This window comes from Carlito syrichta, unplaced genomic scaffold (genome assembly GCF_000164805.1).
Source record: "Carlito syrichta isolate Samal-C Ts95f unplaced genomic scaffold, Tarsius_syrichta-2.0.1 Scaffold303478, whole genome shotgun sequence".
Taxonomy (NCBI): domain Eukaryota; kingdom Metazoa; phylum Chordata; class Mammalia; order Primates; family Tarsiidae; genus Carlito; species Carlito syrichta.
The window spans coordinates 17,748-35,821 of record NW_007247574.1 but is presented as its reverse complement, the minus strand read 5'-3'; the positions used below and the strand labels follow the sequence as shown (position 1 = coordinate 35,821).

The 18,074-nt window shown below is 45.0% G+C and overlaps 1 protein-coding gene and 1 pseudogene across 1 annotated transcript in view; both read right to left on the bottom strand.

Moving 5' to 3' along the window:
• Positions 1–18,074, bottom strand: part of LOC103260944 (cathepsin L1-like) — an 83,430-nt gene that overhangs the window by 60,557 nt on the left and 4,799 nt on the right. The gene's annotated exons all lie outside the window — the stretch shown is intronic.
• On the bottom strand, positions 15,443–17,586 carry LOC103260943 (annotated as a pseudogene).

Here is an 18,074-nt window from a genome sequence, read left to right as displayed (position 1 = left end):
TTTTTTTTGAGTCAAAGTCTCACTCTGGTGCCCAGGCTGGAGTGCGGTGGCATGATTACAGCCAGCCCACCCTTGACCTGCTGGGCTCAGGTGATTCTTCTGCTTCAGCCTTCCGAGTAGCTGGAACGACAGGCGTGTGCCTCCATGCCCAGCTAATTTTTCTTGATTTATTGTAGAGTTGAGGTCTCGCCAAGTTGCCCGGGCTGGTCTCAGATCCCTAGACTCAGGCAATTCTCTCGCCTTGGCCTCCCAAAGTGCTGGGATTACAGGCTGAGCCACCGAGCCCAGCTGCATCTCAGTCTTAAGTGAGATTTAAGTAATGTTGACACACAGGGCAGGTTAAATGTGCGAGTGCCCTTTCTGCCCTGGATTTTCAGACATCCAGCACATCTCACTTCGGCTCCTCACTTGAGTTTTGTTTCCCAAGCAAGTCCGATCTCTGTCTGACCTCTATCACAGCCTCTCTCATCTTAGGGGAGGAGTCAGGGGCTTCAATTCCTTCTGAGAGACGTGGCGTGAACCAGGACTTTAATCCAGAGGGCCTGTGCTGATCGCAGAGTTAGTCACAAGCTCTTGTGCTGTTTCCAAAATAATCACTGTCCTCAAGAAATCATGTTTTATTCAATAATATACAGCTTTTCTGGATCTGTAGCTCAGCGACCATGAAGTCCTGGATTCTGGATGCTCATAGGAACAGACTCTCCCTTTTCCGGTGGGACCAAGGGACAGCAGACAGCAAAGGATGTGGAAGGCCAAGTTCAGGAAAAGGTGCCCCGTTCCACCTTCCCTCCTGCCCCCGTACCCCTTCTCACGAGTCCCGGTCACTCCTTTTCTCTCCCCCAGGAGCTGTGACCTTGGCTGGCACTGACCATCTCATCCTTCACCACGTCTTTGGAAGAGAAGCCAGGACATTTCTCTCGCCCTGACTGACGGAATTCACCCTCTTTCTGTAAAACAAGAAGCAAGATAGCCTCATCCTACTCGCTGAGAACTGTGGAGAATATAAACACCCCGAATGGGATACAGTCATCTCAGAATTTTCTGAAGTCTCTCCTGGGTGGTGGAGGATGAACTTTCACTTCTGGCCATCAGAGGGCGCATCAGGGACGGGTTGCAAGGCCCGGAGGCGTCTTCCTGGGAAGGCAGCTTCCAAATTCCAAGGGTCTGTGCTCTCCAACCCAGAGGAAGGGCCCTAGGATTGTTCTAGAAGGTGATGTGAGTGCTGATATACTGGAGGTTGAGCAGAAAAGTCCTTTTATGGTGCATAATTAACACAAAGTACAATTTCACCCTGAGACCCGGACTGGCCACAAAGCCTGGGCTGGTAAGCCCTCAATGGCGGGGCCAAGAGGGTACATGAGGGAGAACAACAGCAACAAAAAAACCCCCAGAATTAACCTACAGAAAAGTGTGTATTTACTGTTACATGTTCAAACTTCAGTCACCTTCAAAGTATCTCCATCTGATGCAATACATTTATTGAGACACTTTTTCCACTGCTCAAAACAGATTTTTATCTCGTCCGCTTTGATGCCTTTTAATGCTTCTGCTGTATTTTTTTTTTTTTTTTAGTTCGAGTCTCACTTTGTTGCCCAGGCTGGAGTGCAGTAGCACGCTGACAGCCACCACAGTCTTGACCTACTGGGCTCAGGCGATCCTTCCACCTCAGCCTTCCAAGTAGCTGGAACTACAGGCATGTAGCACTGTGCCTGGCTAATTTTTTGATTTATTGTAGAGTTGAGGTCTCACCAAGTTGTCCAGGCTGGTCTCGAACTTGTGGGCTCAGGCAATCCTCTTACCTCAGCCTCCCAAAGTGTTGGGATTATAGGTGTGAGCCACTGTGCCCAGCATCCTGCCATATTTTGTTTCACCTTTTCCACATCAGCAAAACATCTCCCTTGGGGGATTTTTTTATCCGGGGATGCAAACAAACAAAAAATATCACTTGGAGTGGAATTGGGTGAATAGGGTTATGCTGTTTGTGGTCCAAAACTGCTGAACACTCAGTGCAGTGTGGACAGATTGCTCACGTAAATCACCCATCATGAAATAAGCACACACATTGAAAGAATCTCCAAAAAAAATGAACTGAAGCCAAATGCAGCCTCTCACAACAACCCTAGCTAGCACACTAATGCTGATGGGGTCCTAGAACACTTACCTAATGGGGGAAGCCTGTACTTCAAGGGGTCCACGCTCCAAAAATTAATTCTGGTTTTTCTGGGTACCACCTTGTATGTAGCCAACATTCCCTGGTGAGTGGAGGGGAGGGGCTGTTGTGTCACTGAAATGTTGGCTCATGCCTTGAAATGCACTTTAGTGTGTGTCCCCAGGTTCTGTGGGTGCGGCTGGAAGGCACACAGGGGCCCTGGGGCATCCAGGGCTGAGGGCAAGACTTCCCACAGTGCAGGGGCAGGCCAGTTGAGAAGAGAAGGAAGAAGCCACACCAGATCCCAAGGAGTGCAGATTTGGAAACAGAGTCTTCCAGGTGGTTCTGAAGGTATGTTTGTAAAACATACGACACACACCTGAATGCTAGCTCTAACCATATACTTAATATTTACACAACAATATTAGCCTCTGTTGGAATTCTTGCCCACAGCTCACAAAGTAATAGAGCCTGGATAGCCCCAGTCCAAGCACTGTCATGTCTCCTCTGGCTGTCACCTATGAGAAAAGGGGCACATAGGGTCTGTTCTGTTGCAGGTTTAGAAATGATTAAAAAATCAAAAGTAGAAAAAATGAGAAGCAATTTTTTTTTTTTTTTTTTAGTTGGAGTCTCACTCTGTCACCCAGGCTAGAGGGCAATGGCACGCTCCTGGCCACCGCAGCCTCGACCTGCTGGGCTCAGGTCATCCTTCCACCTCAGTCTTCTAAGTAGCTGGAACTACAGGCACATGCAACCATGCCCGAATAATTTTTTTATTTATTGTAAAGATGAGGTCTCTCCAAGTTCCCAGAGCTGGTCTCGAACCTGTCCCCTCAGGTAATCCTCTCACCTCGGCCTCCCAAAGTGCGGAGATTATAGGCATGAGCCACCGCACCTGGCCGAGAAGCAATTTTCAAATAAAGGTAGATAGGCATTAAGAAATAAAACAAGAACAACAGGAAGGATTTATGCCAATATTTATCAATATTGGATAGTGAAGACTGTATTCCTCTGAAAGCTTAGGGATGCCCAAAGGCTGTCTATCTCCAAATTGGTCTGCAGAAATAATGCAATCAGTGAAAATGCCAACTGTTTTTTCCCCCCAAAATGTACAAGCTGGTCATAAAATTCCTATGAAATTGTAAGGAACGTGAATTATCCAAAATCATCCTGAAAAAGAAAAATAAGGTTGGGAACACACTTCCTGATTTCAGAACTTGTGACAAAGCAACTGTAATCAAGACAGTGTGGTCCCAGCATAGGAAAAGAAACATGAACCAGTGGTATAGGACTGAGAGTGCAGAAGTAAACACACACATTTATGATCTGTTTATTTATTTATTTTTATTTGGAGTCTCACCCTCTCACCCAGGCTAGAGTGCAGTGGCACACTCATGGCCACTGCAGCCTGGACCTGCTGGGCTCAGGCAATCCTTTCGCCTCAGCCTTCCAAGTAGCTGGAATTATAGGCACATGCTACCACGCCCGGCTAACTTTTGGATTTATTGTAGAGACAAAACCCCTGGGCTCAGGCAAACCCGTGGGCTCAAGCAATCCTCTCGCCTCAGCCTCCCAAAGTGCTGGGATTACAGACTTGAGTCACCACACTTGGCCAGTCAATTGATTTTTGACAAGAGTACCAAGACAATGAAATGATAGTCATTTCCAGAAATGGTCCTGGAACATCCGGATATCCACCTAGAAAAAAGTGAATTTGGAGGCCAGGCGTAGTGGCTTATGTCTGTAATCTAGCATTTTGGGAGACTGAGGCAAGAGGATTGCCTGAGTCCAGGAGTTTGAGACCAACCTGGGCAACATGGCAAGAGCTTGTCTCTACAGTAAATGAAAAAATTAGCCAGGCTTGGTGGCACATACCTGCAGTCCCAGTCATTTAGAAGGATCACCTGAGATGAGGAGGTCGAGGCTGTGGTAGCCGCGAACATGCCACACTGCCTTCCAGTCTGGGTGACAGAGTGAGGCTCTGACTCAAAAAAAAAAAAAAAAAAGAAAAAGAAAAGAATGAATTTGGACTCCAAGCACTCATTATAGGCAAAAACTAACTAACTCAAAATGGATCAAAAGCCAAATTGTAAATGCAAAAACTATAAGGCTCTTAATAAAAAACAAAGATATAAGTGGTATGACCTTGGACTTAACGGTTTCTTAGATATTACAGCAAAAGCACAAGCAGTCAAAGAAGAAATAGATGGATTGAATTTCATAAAATGAAAGCTTGTTTTTCTTTTTTTAAACATAGAAACCTACCTATCACCATATACCAAAAACGCACTCAAAATGGATCAAAGACCTAAACGTAAAACCTCAAACTATAAGAACCCATAAGAAAACATAGGCAACACTCTTATGTACATCAGAGTAGGCAACAAGCTCTTGACCAAGACCCAAATGCCATAAAAGCTAAGATAGACAAGTGTGACCTTATCAAACTGAAAAGCTTTTGCATAGCAAAAGAAACACTCAAGAGAGTAACGAGACAACCCACAGAATGGGAAAAAATATTTGCAAATCACGCATCTAACAAAAGCCTACCATCCAAGATATACAAGGAGCTCAAACGAAGTGAAAGGAAAAACCCAACCCGATTAAAAAGTGGGCAAGGGGTATGAAGAGACACTTCTCAAAAGATGACATACAAGTAACCATCAGACACATGAAAAAAAAGTTTTGTTTTTCAAAGAACACTATCAAGAAAGTGAAGACAATTTACAGATTGAAAGACAATGGAAGCCGGGCTCGGTGGCTCAGCCTGTAATCCCGCGCCTTTGGGAGGCTGAGGTGAGTGGATTGCCTGAGCCCGCGGGTTCGAGACCCGCCTGGGCAGCGAGACCTCATCTTTACAATAAACAAAAAAATTAGCCGGGCATGGTAGCGCAGGCCTATAATTCCGGCTACTCGGAAGGCTGAGGTGGAAGGATCGCCGGAGTCCAGCAGGTCGAGGCTGTGGTGGCCAGGAGCGGCCACTGCACTCCAGTCTGGGTGACAGAGTGAGACTCCAACTCAAAAAAAAAAAAAAAGAAAGACAATGGAAACTATTTGCCAGTCATATTTTACAGGGACGTAGGAACAATAGATAAGTATCCTTCCAAATCAAAGATAAAAGGACGAATATCGCACTGTAATACAGGCAGAGGGTTTGAGTAGCTATTTCTAAAAGGAGATACAAATGATCACTAAGGACACGAAAAGATGCTCGACATCATCAGCCATTAGGGAAATGCAAATCGAATCCACAATGAGTTACCACTTCACAAACACTAACACGTTAATGTGACTGTGATTTTAAAAAGTGAACAGTAACAATTGCTTCATTTGGATGCATTTGATATTCACAGAATCCTCCGCCTGTGTCATTTAAGGTCTCACCTCCGGGTCCTCAGGCTTCTAATGGGTTCTAGAACTCTACAGGAGACTTTGTGGGCTCCTTCAGAGATGCCTGGAGGGTTTGTGGGCTGAGGCCCCACTGTCTGCCTGGTTTCCCTCCTCTAGCATCATGGAGTCTATTCACTAACCATGTTCCTTCCACTGCAGAAAGGTGAATCAGACCATGGCGGAAGGCACAGGTCTTCCCTGTTCCTAGCCCACTGCAGGTGACCTAGCGAGGCTTGGAGTTAGGTTCTCCTGCCCGAGTCTTTCCATGGCCAGCACCCCAGGTTTGCTGTCCAGGGAGCATGAACCACATAAGGCGACCGTTCCCAGGCTAAGAAGCATCTGCCCTGGGAATATGGCCTGTGTGTCCTCTGAATGCACCCACAACCCTGCACAGCACCCTAGTCTTCATGCACACTTTTCCAGCTTGTAAACTTCCTTGTGCTCTGTGTAGAAAGGTGCTAACGTGCAACACTCAGGGTAGTGTCCTGTGATAGTTGCATGGCTATGCAGAAAGTTGGTGAAATTTTTTTTTTTTTTTAATCAGAGTCTCAATCTGTTGGCCAGGCTGGAGTGCAGTTGCATGCTCACAGCCACCACAGCCTCAACCTTCTGGGCTCAGGTGATCCTTCTGCCTCAGCTTTCCAAGTAGCTGAACTACAGGTGCACGCTACCACACCCGGTTTATTTTTTGATTTATTGTAGAGACGAGGTCTCACCAAGTTGCCCAGACTGGTCTCAAATCCCTGAGCTCAGGCAATCTTCTCACCTCGGCCTCCCAAATTGCTGGAATTATAGGCTTGAGCCATCGTGCCCAGCCAGCAGGTAGAACTTGATTAAGAACATTTGGGAAGTGGTCAAGAAGAATTTTTATCCAAAAACAAAGACAGAAATGGAACTAAATAGCCATAGGACTGGTATTTAAAAAGTGTTTTAGATTCATGAGAAGTATAAGCAAAACTGGTATATAGACCATTTCCCCAACCCAAGTGTCTTTAGGACAGAGACGTTGTTTTATAGTGTTGGGGTCTCCACTGTTTGATGGACACCTGGTAAATAACATTGCAGAGTGGCAATGATTAGACCAAGAAGGCAATTGTTGGCAATTGGGCTTCAACTCCCTCAGACCCTGGCACTGCCTCGGAGCTTAGTAGGTCTCAAGTTGAGGTAGAGGAAGTTCTTTTGCTCATGAGATACAGAAACCCTAGACTCCCCCTTGCTGTCTTTGTTTAGAAATGCCTCAGGGACTCCCCCATTCCTTAGAGAATCACCATGACCAGAAAGTAGCCAGCATCCTCAGCAAGTGTCACTTAAGGCCTCACCTCCTGGTCCTCAGGCTTCTAATGGATGTTAGAACTCTACAGGAGACTTTGTGGGCTCTTTCAGAGACTCCTGGAGGATTTGTGGGCTGAGTCCCCACTGTTCACCTGGTTTCCCTCCTCTGGCATTATGGAGTCTATTCACTAATCGTGTCCTATCCACATATTCTTTCTGTTTTTTCAGTTGAATGTGAGAATTTTGAAAACACACAGGCGAGGGAAGTGTGTGCTCTTTTAGCCAGTTAGGGTGGAAACTTTTTTCTTATTTTTAAAGATAATTCGGGATTTGGTAGCTTGATCTAAATGGGCCACTGACTGTTATTTCTGACCCTCTCACCTGTCTTCCACCTTTTGAGGCCAGTGCACCATGTTGCCCAGCCTCAAACCCTGGAGTTTATCTCTCATCCCTTGACACACCCAAAGACAAATAGCCTTGGCAATGCACTCGTGTCCTATCCCACCTTGACTGCAGGGTGTCCATGGGTTTCATCTGTCCTTATAAATCATATGTCAAACGTTGCTCCAACCAAGGACTGAGTCAGACCCAACCACTGGGCAGCTGACAGGAGATCTGTGTATCTGAGACTAGAAGAGCCAGAGGCCCTGACTCTTCTTCCTGGTAAACCACTGGATCAGCAGCTATGTCTTTAGAGCCCATGTATTTGCTTAACTCCACAAAGTGTCGGTGCATAAGAAACAGAGAGGCCTCATCAGTACGTTTGAAATTAAGTTTTATTTAAATGGGTAAAACTTCATCCTTTTTCTTTTTTTGTAAGTTGAGGTCTCACTCTAGTGCCCAAGCTGGAGTGTATGGCACAGGTTTGGTTCCCTGCAACCTTGACTTCCTGGATTCAGACAGTCCTCCCATCTCAGCCTCCCAAACAACTGGGACTACAGGTGCACGCCAACATACCCAGTTAATTTTTTGATTTTTTTTTCTTTTGTAGAGATGAGGCTTGCTATGTTTCCCAGCCTGTTCTCGAACTCCTAGGCTCAAGCAATCCTCCTGTATTGGCTTCTCAAAGTACTGGGATTACAGGCGAGAGCCACCGCACCCAGCTATCCATTCTTTTAAAAATGATAATGCATAACCATGAGTGATGGCCTGCATTTGTAGATCCAGCTACTTGGAAGGCTGAGGCGGAAGGATCGCCTAAGCCCAGCAACTTGAGACTGTGGTGGCCGTGAGTGTGTCACTGCACTCCAGCCAACCTGGGTAACAAAGAGTGAGACTCCAACTCAAAATAAATAAATAAATAAAAATGCAAAGTTATTCACTGAAACAATAGTACAAAGCTGTTTGTAGAAGTAACTAAAAAGCAGTAACATTTACCTGTATGAAAATGCCATGGAATTCAAATCACATTTGCCTCTTCCTGGTCCAAGTGTGAATCCCATACTGCAGGCTTTCGTGAGATTTTAGATGAATTCCTCCCCTGGATACATCATCCCCAGTCTAGTCTTTCCTCAGCCTCTTCCATCAGCTCACACGAGGGATGGCTGGCTGCTGAGGCGATTCCACAGTTTTTCTTTCGGTCTCTGGCCGTCTTTATGTAGACATCCACGCCCCATTCTAAGCCCCAGCTGAAAAGAGAGCAAGTTATTTTTGTTGTTCCACAGAAAAAATAAAGCACATTGGCTTATGAACATGAACACTCAGTGTGAACAGAGTACCCGAGGCCACACAATTAACAGAAAGGATTAGGGGAGGCAGATGTTCTTGTTCATCCTTTACAAGTTCTTGAGGCTAAACCTGCTCATAACTTTTATCCCAGACCCAAAACTGTGATCTTTCAAGAACTGCAATATCAGAGACAAAAGGACAGGATGTATTTCCAGTCAGACATGTTTCAGAAGTCAGGAAGTTTTCAGAACTTAGGATGGTAAAATGTAATGGCACAAATTCTACACAAATACCGCTCGCGACACCACACTCACCATGTCCCCAAAGCCGTTCATGGCTATCATGAAGCCATGCTTCCCTTCCCTGTATTCCGATTGTGCTGTTCGATCCGTTTCATATTCTTCTTCCACACTGCTCTCCACCATCCTTCTTCATTCTAGAGGCAAACATGTCACTGATGGTCTTTATTTTTACTGACAACCCACCCCATGCTTACCAGGTGGATATGGAGACAGACATGGAAGAGAAACCATGCCAGGGGGAGGCTTGATACTTCTGGGAGCTGTTTTCTAGGTCGAGACACAACAGAGATGTATGCCCATATTGTGCTCATAGTTGTGCCATGTGGTTATTGGCTTAGGTTATTGGTAAGAGCTGGCTTCTAGAAACTACTCTCTGGCTATAAAATTCTAATGGCAAGGACCGTGCTTTCTGGGAAGCCTCTGGACTGTTTCAGATTCACCAACTCTTTCATATAATTTCCCATGTTCAGCCTTCCACTGGTTCCATTGTGCACCTAAACTGTGACCATGTGTGGCAGTAACTGAGGCTATTCCCAATAGAAGGCAGCCCGGACAAGAAAAGGATTTATGTTTTAAAAACCTAGGAAGGGAAAGGAAATGAGTATCTGATTAGATGAGGCCTTCTTGAAATAGCCATCTTATTCACTTTGAGAAATTTAGGCCTCCATGGTGGAATAAAAATACTTAAATTATCCTGCCAATTATTTGCCCAAAGACTGTGGAAGACACTGAGTGTGTAGCTGGAGAAAAATAGGCCAAGTGGATGTAGCGGATGGACCCACCGTCATGAAAAGCAGCCTGTTCAGAGCTCCAGGAATTGAAATAGAAAATTAGGAAATGGTTGGACCAGCTTTTGTATCAATGGTACTGAGGTTGCCCAGGCAAAACCTCACTAATGAGGATGTCTAATCCCAAGTAGGAGCAAAGGGATCTCCAAGAGGTAGGAGGCCATCTTTCATACCTTCTTCTAGGTTAGCATACATCAGGAGGTGAGGGAAGTCTTCCAAACTCCCCTTCATGTAAGAAACCTTTCTGGAATGCCTTCCCAGGAGACACTGGGAAGGAGAGCACCCCAGGCTCCCACAGTCCCACACACGAGCCAGTGCCGGCAACACCTCAACTTACTCCCCAAATCCGGGGACCAGATCAGGAGGCAGAACTTCTGGAGGCCAGAGTCCGCTGGTGTCAGACCAGCCAGGGGTGGGCAGCTCCCAGGTACCAGGCTCAGTCTCAGGCCAGGTCCTCTGTTGCAGGCTTCCGTCATCCACTCAAACTCACTAGGGCCCCAAGGTGTTTGCAGGGGTGCAGGGAGTGAGGGGGATCTGTGCCTGACTGCAGGGTCCACCTTCCCTGTCGCACCCTGCCAGCCCTTGAAATATCATGGCCTGGTACCCATCAAATGCTCCCCTACAGAGGGAGGTGACGGGTTTGCTGGGCCCCGTGGTGGCCCCTGTCCCTCTTCAGCCCACTGGGGTTTCACTGGTGGTGGCCAGAGCTGCACAGGCACAGCGGCAGGTGCAGGGTCAAGGCGTCTCAAGTCATCTGCTGTTGCTCCCAGGCTGCGGATTTGTGCTTTAAAGCTCCCCCACAATGAAGCCCAGGCAGCTCAGCCCACACCACCTGGCTGCGCTGTGCCTGCCTGTGTCAGCACCTGGGAGGGACCTTAGGGGCAGGCCCAACATGTCCCAGGGTGGGGCGTGTCTACCTCAGTGGGTTCCCAGAACTGAGCTGCTCAGGTCTGCTGCCTCCCTGCAGCACTGGGATCAACTAAGAACTGCACTCAATGTGCTGGGTGAGTGGTTCATGAAAAGAGGTTCACAGCCAGCCCTATGCGGACTTTCAGCCAATCATGGCTTTTCCTTTAGTCCTAGAGTTTTACATTAAAATCTCCTGCGTGCCCGAGAGCCCTTATACTCTAGTCCCCTACCACAGCAAAGGGAGGGTCGGGTGAAAGATTGCAGAACCCAGGGCAGCAGTACTGTCTCCAATTGAAGGATGGGGTGAACTGGGTTTTAGGAGAATCTGAAGGGGAAAGACATCTCCAAAACACGTGATGGGTGGTCAAGACCACTAGAAGGAGAGGAAACTGGCAGGGTGGATCTCCAGAGACCTTCAGGCATTAAGTTCCCTCCATTCAGAAATTCCTCCATCCTCCAAGTCTTTAATTCACTGAGTAACTGAATCAGCCATCAAGAATTAATGTGGCTCCAACTTTGTGCTCATTGTTCCTTACGTGGTACAGTGGGAGCATGTCCTTAGAAATAATCTCCATGTACCTTCCTTTTCTGAGGCTCAGCCTTTCCTTTTTAAACCTAAGATTAGCTGGACCTGTGGCTCATGCCTAAAATCCCAACACTATGGGAGGTTAATGCAGGAGGATTACTCAAGACCAGAATTTAGAGACCAGCCTGGGCAACATTGCAGGACCTCATCTCTACCCAAAATGGAAAACTAGCTGGACATGGTGGCACACGCCTGTAGACCCAAGTAATCAGCAGGCTGAGGCAGGAGATTTGCTTGTGTCCAGGTGTTAAGGCTGTGGTGTGCCATGATCATACCAATGCGCCATAGCCTGGGTGATAGAGCAAGACCCTGTCTCAAAAAGAAAAAGAAAAAGAAAAAATCCACGATTAGCTCAGTGATCTTCCTTTACAGCAAATAGGCACAGAGCTTGACAGATACATTTAAGTAAAATTATGACCAGGCTTCTTAATGCATTAGATAACAAGGGAGCTGACCTTGTGGGACATCTCTCCAGGAATATGAAATGCGTTTGAAAGAAGCCATCCTTGGGTCCCTTGATGAGAACTCTGTGATATGTACTGAGCTCTTTTTTTCTCCCCCCTGACATCTTAGCAGAAAAATCAGATTCCTTATTCAGGGGGTGGGATAGTTCTCAGTAGTAGAATCCGAGTCCTCAGTGGATGCTGTGGATTGGAGGATGACGTTTAGAGGTGCTTGGGACCGTAGCTACAGATTTCATTTGAGAATAATGAGACTAAGACTGGAAGGCAGCAACAGCTGAGAGACTGGGAGGAGGAGGGGCGGAAAACAGGACACAAGAAAAACAAGCATAAGCCATCGGAGTGCAGTCAGTGATGAACACAAGGTCCAAAGTTTCTATTGAGATTTTCCTGGGTTTGGGATTTGGGAGATCACATAAGGAGTAGAGGATGCTAGATTTTAGGGTTCTATTTCCTTTCCATGGTCTCAGTTATTTTTAAAAGATTATTTTATGTGTGTTTTTAGAATTGATGAATGAATGAGCCTCATATTTTTAATACCTGAGTTGTCACTGAAACATTGTCACCCAATGTAGGTTTTCAGATCTGACAATGAGTTGATCCTAGGGAAGGTGTAGGGCTTTTGTCTCCTAGAAATGGTCACGCAAGGAAACACCTGGAAGCACACGGCAAAATGCCTTGTTGGAAGCTGCTGGTGTAGGAAGATGCTAAGGCCCTGTCTGGTCTCAGCAACACACCTTCTGTACAGTGACAGAAATTTTCTGTTTCACCACACTTTCATCAGACTTCTGAATATTCGTCTATGCCCATCTGCGCCCTTCCTCACAAAATCCCGTTTAGCACAGAGCTCTTCTAAGTGACTTAGCAAGATTCCCCCCACCTTCTGTTATGATCGAGTAAGCGAGAAGAAGTCACGCCAGCAAGCTGAGTTTAATTAATTGGAGTTTTATTAATGCATGGGTCAAGAGCAGGCAAACGCCAGGAAAAATAACTCTTGACAAATTGGTGCAGTTTGTGACAAGCTTTTATAGGTAAAATTTGCAGTATTGGCTACGTAGTAACTTAGTGACCATAGCAACTATTAACTAACAACTTGGCAACCAAACTTGGAAACTTTTGATTGTTAGGGAGCTTTGATTAATTTATGTCCCCTAGGTATAGCCAGTGTCCAGAAAGTCCCTGGAGTTCTGCCATTAAGATATAGCTTAAGGTAGTTACATAGAGACAAGGAAGAAGAATTATTACACAACGGAGTTACCTTGGTTAGGTTACTAACAGAATATAAGGGGTAACATTTGATTTCAGTTAACAAAGCATACAATTACATGAAACTTATGGCAAAGGAGTTTTGTAATCGCAGGAAATGGTCAGCATGACCTGCCCAAAGGAGACAAAGCTAGGGGTCTACGGTCATGGGAACATTACTGTAATCAAACGTAGGCATTGATTCTTAGGTCAGGCAGGTAACTAAGATGAAAGTTTTAAACAAAACGGAGTAAGCTGGTTAATATTATTATTTTGCTAGCAATTTGATTTTATTAACTGATTTAGCTCATTTCACCTATACATCTGATCTTCCTCCATATCTGATTGCAGTCCTCATGTCTCTCGCCGTCCCCCCCCCCCGTCTCCTAGGCGATATCTGACCACCTTGGCCTGCCTTCAGCAAGAATCTTGTTTTGTCCATTTAGCTGGAATACCCCTGACCCCTCATGTTTCACCACCCTGCTCCTTGGCTGTAAATTCCCACATGCCCATTCTGTATTTGGAATTGAGCCAATCTCTCACCCCCACTGCTAGACTCCATTGCTGTGGTCCCCACCCAGACCTCAATGATCATGGCTGGGCATGGTGGTTCACGCCTATAATCCCAGCACTTTGGGAGGCCTAGGCAGTAGGATTGCTTGAGTTCAGACTTAATCATATGCACCAATATATCGAAAGGCTTTTTTCCCTTAAACTTACCTGAATAAAAGCATCTGATCAAAAAAGCAAAAAAGAATAATTTTAATAAGCAGTTCAGTTTATCAATAAGAGTTTAGAAGACAACAAAAAGTGCATATATACATCTTTTTGAAATTTTATGTAAAACAAATAGATCTTACATTTTATTAAATCAGTGAATAGAATCACCCAGACATACTTTAATCAGGAAAAATGATGATATTGATGATAATAACAAAGAAAAAGGGGAAAAGAAAATGTACCTCAGACCAGAATAACATAACAAAAGTTTTATGGAAGCTGCATTTTACTTGAAAATCCACCCATTTTACTAACATACATTTTAATACTGTAAACAAAAATAGAATCTGGGCCGGGTGTGGTGGCTCATGCCTATAATTCCAGATCTTTGGGAGGCCAAGGTGAGAGAATTGCCTGAGCCCATGGGTTCAAGACCAGCCTGGACAACTTGGTGAGACCTCATCTCCACAATAAATCAAAAAATTATCTGGGCATGGTAGCATGTGCCTGTAGTTCCAGCTACTTAGAAGGCTGTGGTGGAAGGATTCTTTGATCCCAGCAGGTTGAGGCTGTGGTGGCCATGAGCATGCCACTGCACTCCAGCCTGGGTGACAGAGTGAGACTACAACCCCCCCCAAAAAAAAAAAAAAAGAATCTGCAGAGACCATGAAACAAATATGTTTACACTCATAAAGAATTGTTTTCCTACAATGCACTGTCTTTCTTAAGGCCCCTTTCAACCCAAATGTTAAGATGCATTTACACAAAACACTGATCAATAGTGCAGTTTAATTCTTCATTTACTAATGTGACTAAACATTAACTTTAAACATACTATCTCCCTTTACTTAAAAGTACATGATCAATACATGGCATGAGCCAAATAAAAGGTTCAAGGATTTTGTCTCTCTTCCCTCTCCCCCATGACACCTTCTAGAGTTTTGTTGAAAAGAAGGAAAGTCTTGAAAGCAATTCCTCACACTGAGTTTGAAAAGGCCCTAACGTCAAATAAAAATTAATGGCATGCCACACACTAACAGTAAAGCTCCTTCACAATGCACTAATGCTGAATTAAAGTGTAGTGCTTTTCCTAGTTAGTGAACTGCTCCCTGGCAAAATCCTAGGCACAGAATTGACGATAAGGATTGATTCATTTATAATGCTTCCCTAAATCTCATAGAAACCGAGAATTCTTAAAAGAATCGGACCTATGGACTTGCCTTATAATATTTAGTGCTCTGTATGTCAGCTGAGAAAAGCATTCTGAGTCAGATTCCTTCTTGTGGATATGTATATCCGTACTAAAATTGTATAGATCCATATTCATTTTCATAAGGAGGTTTGATCCAATATTAATGTTATGTAAAATTGATCATCATAAATAAATACAAATACTTAAGGAATGTCTCCAGCAAATTAAAATTATTTTTTAAAAGTTAATTTTGGTTACTATTTCTGTATGTGTGAAGGCTGGAGAAAAGAAAGATAATGCATAATTAAGAATTACGATTTTGATTCCCCGCAGAGTCCTGTTGGATTACAGTAAAGGACACCGCTATTCTCTCCAGCCAGCTTTTCCACATACAGATTTCACACTTTCCAAATAAAGGCTTTTCCTGGTAGGTTACTGACTATGAGTATTAATAAGAGTTGAAGGAACTGGAAGGTCAGCCACCAAAATACAGATCTTGTCTTAACTCATGCCAATTCTTGGATTTATACACTGTATCGATAGGTTCTCCTATAAACTAGTCCCACTTTCATGGGCCTTCGCTGAGTTACTGTAGCTTTCGAACGTAAGGAGAGTTTAAGAGACAGCAGTTTGCCTCAGCCTTCCAAGTAGATGGAACTACAGGGAAAAAAAAGTGACAGCAGTTTGGATTTTGTTAGAAGTCAGGATTTGCTGCTTGAGCACTTGTCTTCTTGGAATAATTCCATTCTCTTCCATCTAGTTACATAAACTGTATCTGTGTTCCTGATACAGAAACAAAGGGGATTTGGTGGTCTCATGACAGGTGGACTGTATCTGAAGGTTGGCTGTGTCGTCACAGAGATATTTACCATTTGAGGAGGAATTCCATATCCTACCACGCCTGTTGGTATAGTAGCAGGACAGACCACCACAGGGGTTGAGTATTGTGGGAAAAGCACGCCATTCATTGCCGCAGCATTCCAAGCAGATGTTGGTGCAACCTTTGGTTGCCGACCATATCCTCCAGGTAACTTTTTTTTCACCTGGATGATGCCAATTTATATCATTCCGAGTGGTTCCATTTCCAGTGCCAAGCTTGCCTACAAGGTTGGTGAAAGATGAATCCAAGTCATCAGATACTAACTTGTTAGGTGGGAGTTTAGTGACAGGTAGACTCTGGCTCTGAGAGGCTGTTGGTCTGAGAGGTCCACCCCCAGAATCTACCACAGCGTTTGTAGATTTATTTCCATGCACAGGTTCAAAGTCAACATTAAGGCCAGCTGAAGGATGTGGCTGTGCAACTGCAGGTGTTAATCTTCCCCCAAATACTTGCTACCTGGGAAGCAGGTGACACAGGATGTGCAGATGGAGGGAATGTTGGCTGCTGCAAACCAAGCAGATCATCTGGCAGCTTTGATGTGCTGTCAGAAGAACTAGGGGTAGAAAATATGTTGATGGCTGGCGCAGTCCTTATCTCCCTCTGACAGGCTGCCGTGGTTAAAGAGGTATGAGGTTTCTTTGCAAGTTCTTTTAGGAGCTGTTCCTTTAAAGCCTTTACACGTGCCTGTTCAATATTCCATTGTGCATATGTACCACATTTTTTTATCCTCATCAACAAGGGTACCTGCATGATCAATGTTTGTATACCTAACCCTGAATTGTACCCCACATCTTTATAATAAATAAATAAATTTTAAAAAATACAGAACGTAGATTAGAGGTTTTTTTTTAAAAGTACCTGTTCTTCCTCTAGTGCTACCTGCTTTTTCCCTTTCATTCACTTCAGCCGGAGGTAGGCCAGCGCTTGCCAGGGAAGACACTGTACTAAAAAGTGTTGTCACCCTGCTTGCAGCTGTAGAATCTTTGATTCTATTTTCCTTCCAGGGATGCCAAATATTCTGAAGCATCCAGAAGACCGCTGGAAGGCTGTGAAAGTTCAGGTATACCACCTCTGTCAATTGCAACTTGCTCTGCAACTTTGAGAAGCTCTGAGATTCTTGTCATCCTAGTTAGGAACTTCTTATAGATGGCAAAACCTTCTTTGCACTGGCTCTTTCTCGGATCAAAATATGTTTCCAACAAGTTAATAATTCCCTCATTCTATGCTGCCAACAGTCTGATGGCATTTTGAACAGGAGCATGCAGACCGCATTTCTTACCCTATTTGTAAGTTCATCGCTATTAACATTAAAATCAAGAAATAAGCCAGGCGTGGTAGCACGTGCCTGTAGTTCCAGCTACTTGGAAGGCTGAGGCGGAAGGATCGCCAGAGCCCAGCAGGTCGAGGCTGCGGTGGCCGTGAGCGTGCCACTGTATTCCAGTCTGGGTGACTGAGTGAGACTCCAACTCAAAAAAAAAAAAAGAAAAAGAAAATCAAGGAGTGCAGCCATTTTATTTTGAATAATTGGTAGTTTTTAGGAGTGTTTCTGTGGTCATTGTTCTCATAACTCCATCATCTCCTCTTCACTTTTGTGAAATCAAATGCAACTTGTCTGTATGAAACTGCTTTTTCATGTAAACATCCACTATACTGCCTAATAAATGCAGACTCATGATATTCTTGCCACCCACTTCAATCCAAAAAATTGCTTAAGTTAAACAACATGTTTTTTGAAGCCAAATGCTGAATAAAATGCTCATTTTCACACACCATCAAATGATTGAGTTGTAATGAGAGATTTGAAGACCACCACCCAACTACCATTAATAGTCTTTTCCAATAAACTGCCAACTTTGGGATGTCCACCATTATCTCATTTGTGCACTGAATTAAGTAGTCCAGGTGCTGTTTCTTGGGCCCCGAGATATCGTGGTTTGTGGCCTCACCTACCGTATTGGATTGGGTGGAGGCCTTGACGCTGTGCTGGGTGGCGGCGATTTGGTCGTCAGGCTCTGGCCAGACATCTCTGCGACTCACCCCCCGCTCCTCTCCCTCAGTCACGGCCAGACCCCCAAGCACTAGAGGGTCCCCACCCCTCTTCCCCACCCCCTTGCCCCACGGGCTCCTTTCCTGCCCACCAGCATGGGGCCTGCCTCCTAGTTCAGATAAAACAGGCTCTTGCCACAGGCTCCTGTCACCCGCATGGCTGGACAAGACGTGTGGCACTCCCTTGCCCCTGCCTCAGCTCAACCCACACCTTGCCTGGTCAGATACAGCCAGGCAGGGAAAGAACACAGGCAGCTACAGGAAAATTCCAATTTGATTATTAAGCAATGTATACATGTTTTGAAACGTCACGCTGTACCCCATACATATGTACAGTTAGTATGTGTCAATTAAATTTTTTTTTTTTTCTTAAGCTGGGCTCGGTGGCTCAGCCTGTAATCCCGTGCCTTTGGGAGGCTGAGGTGAGTGGATTGCCTGAGCGCATGGGTTCGAGACCTGCCTGAGC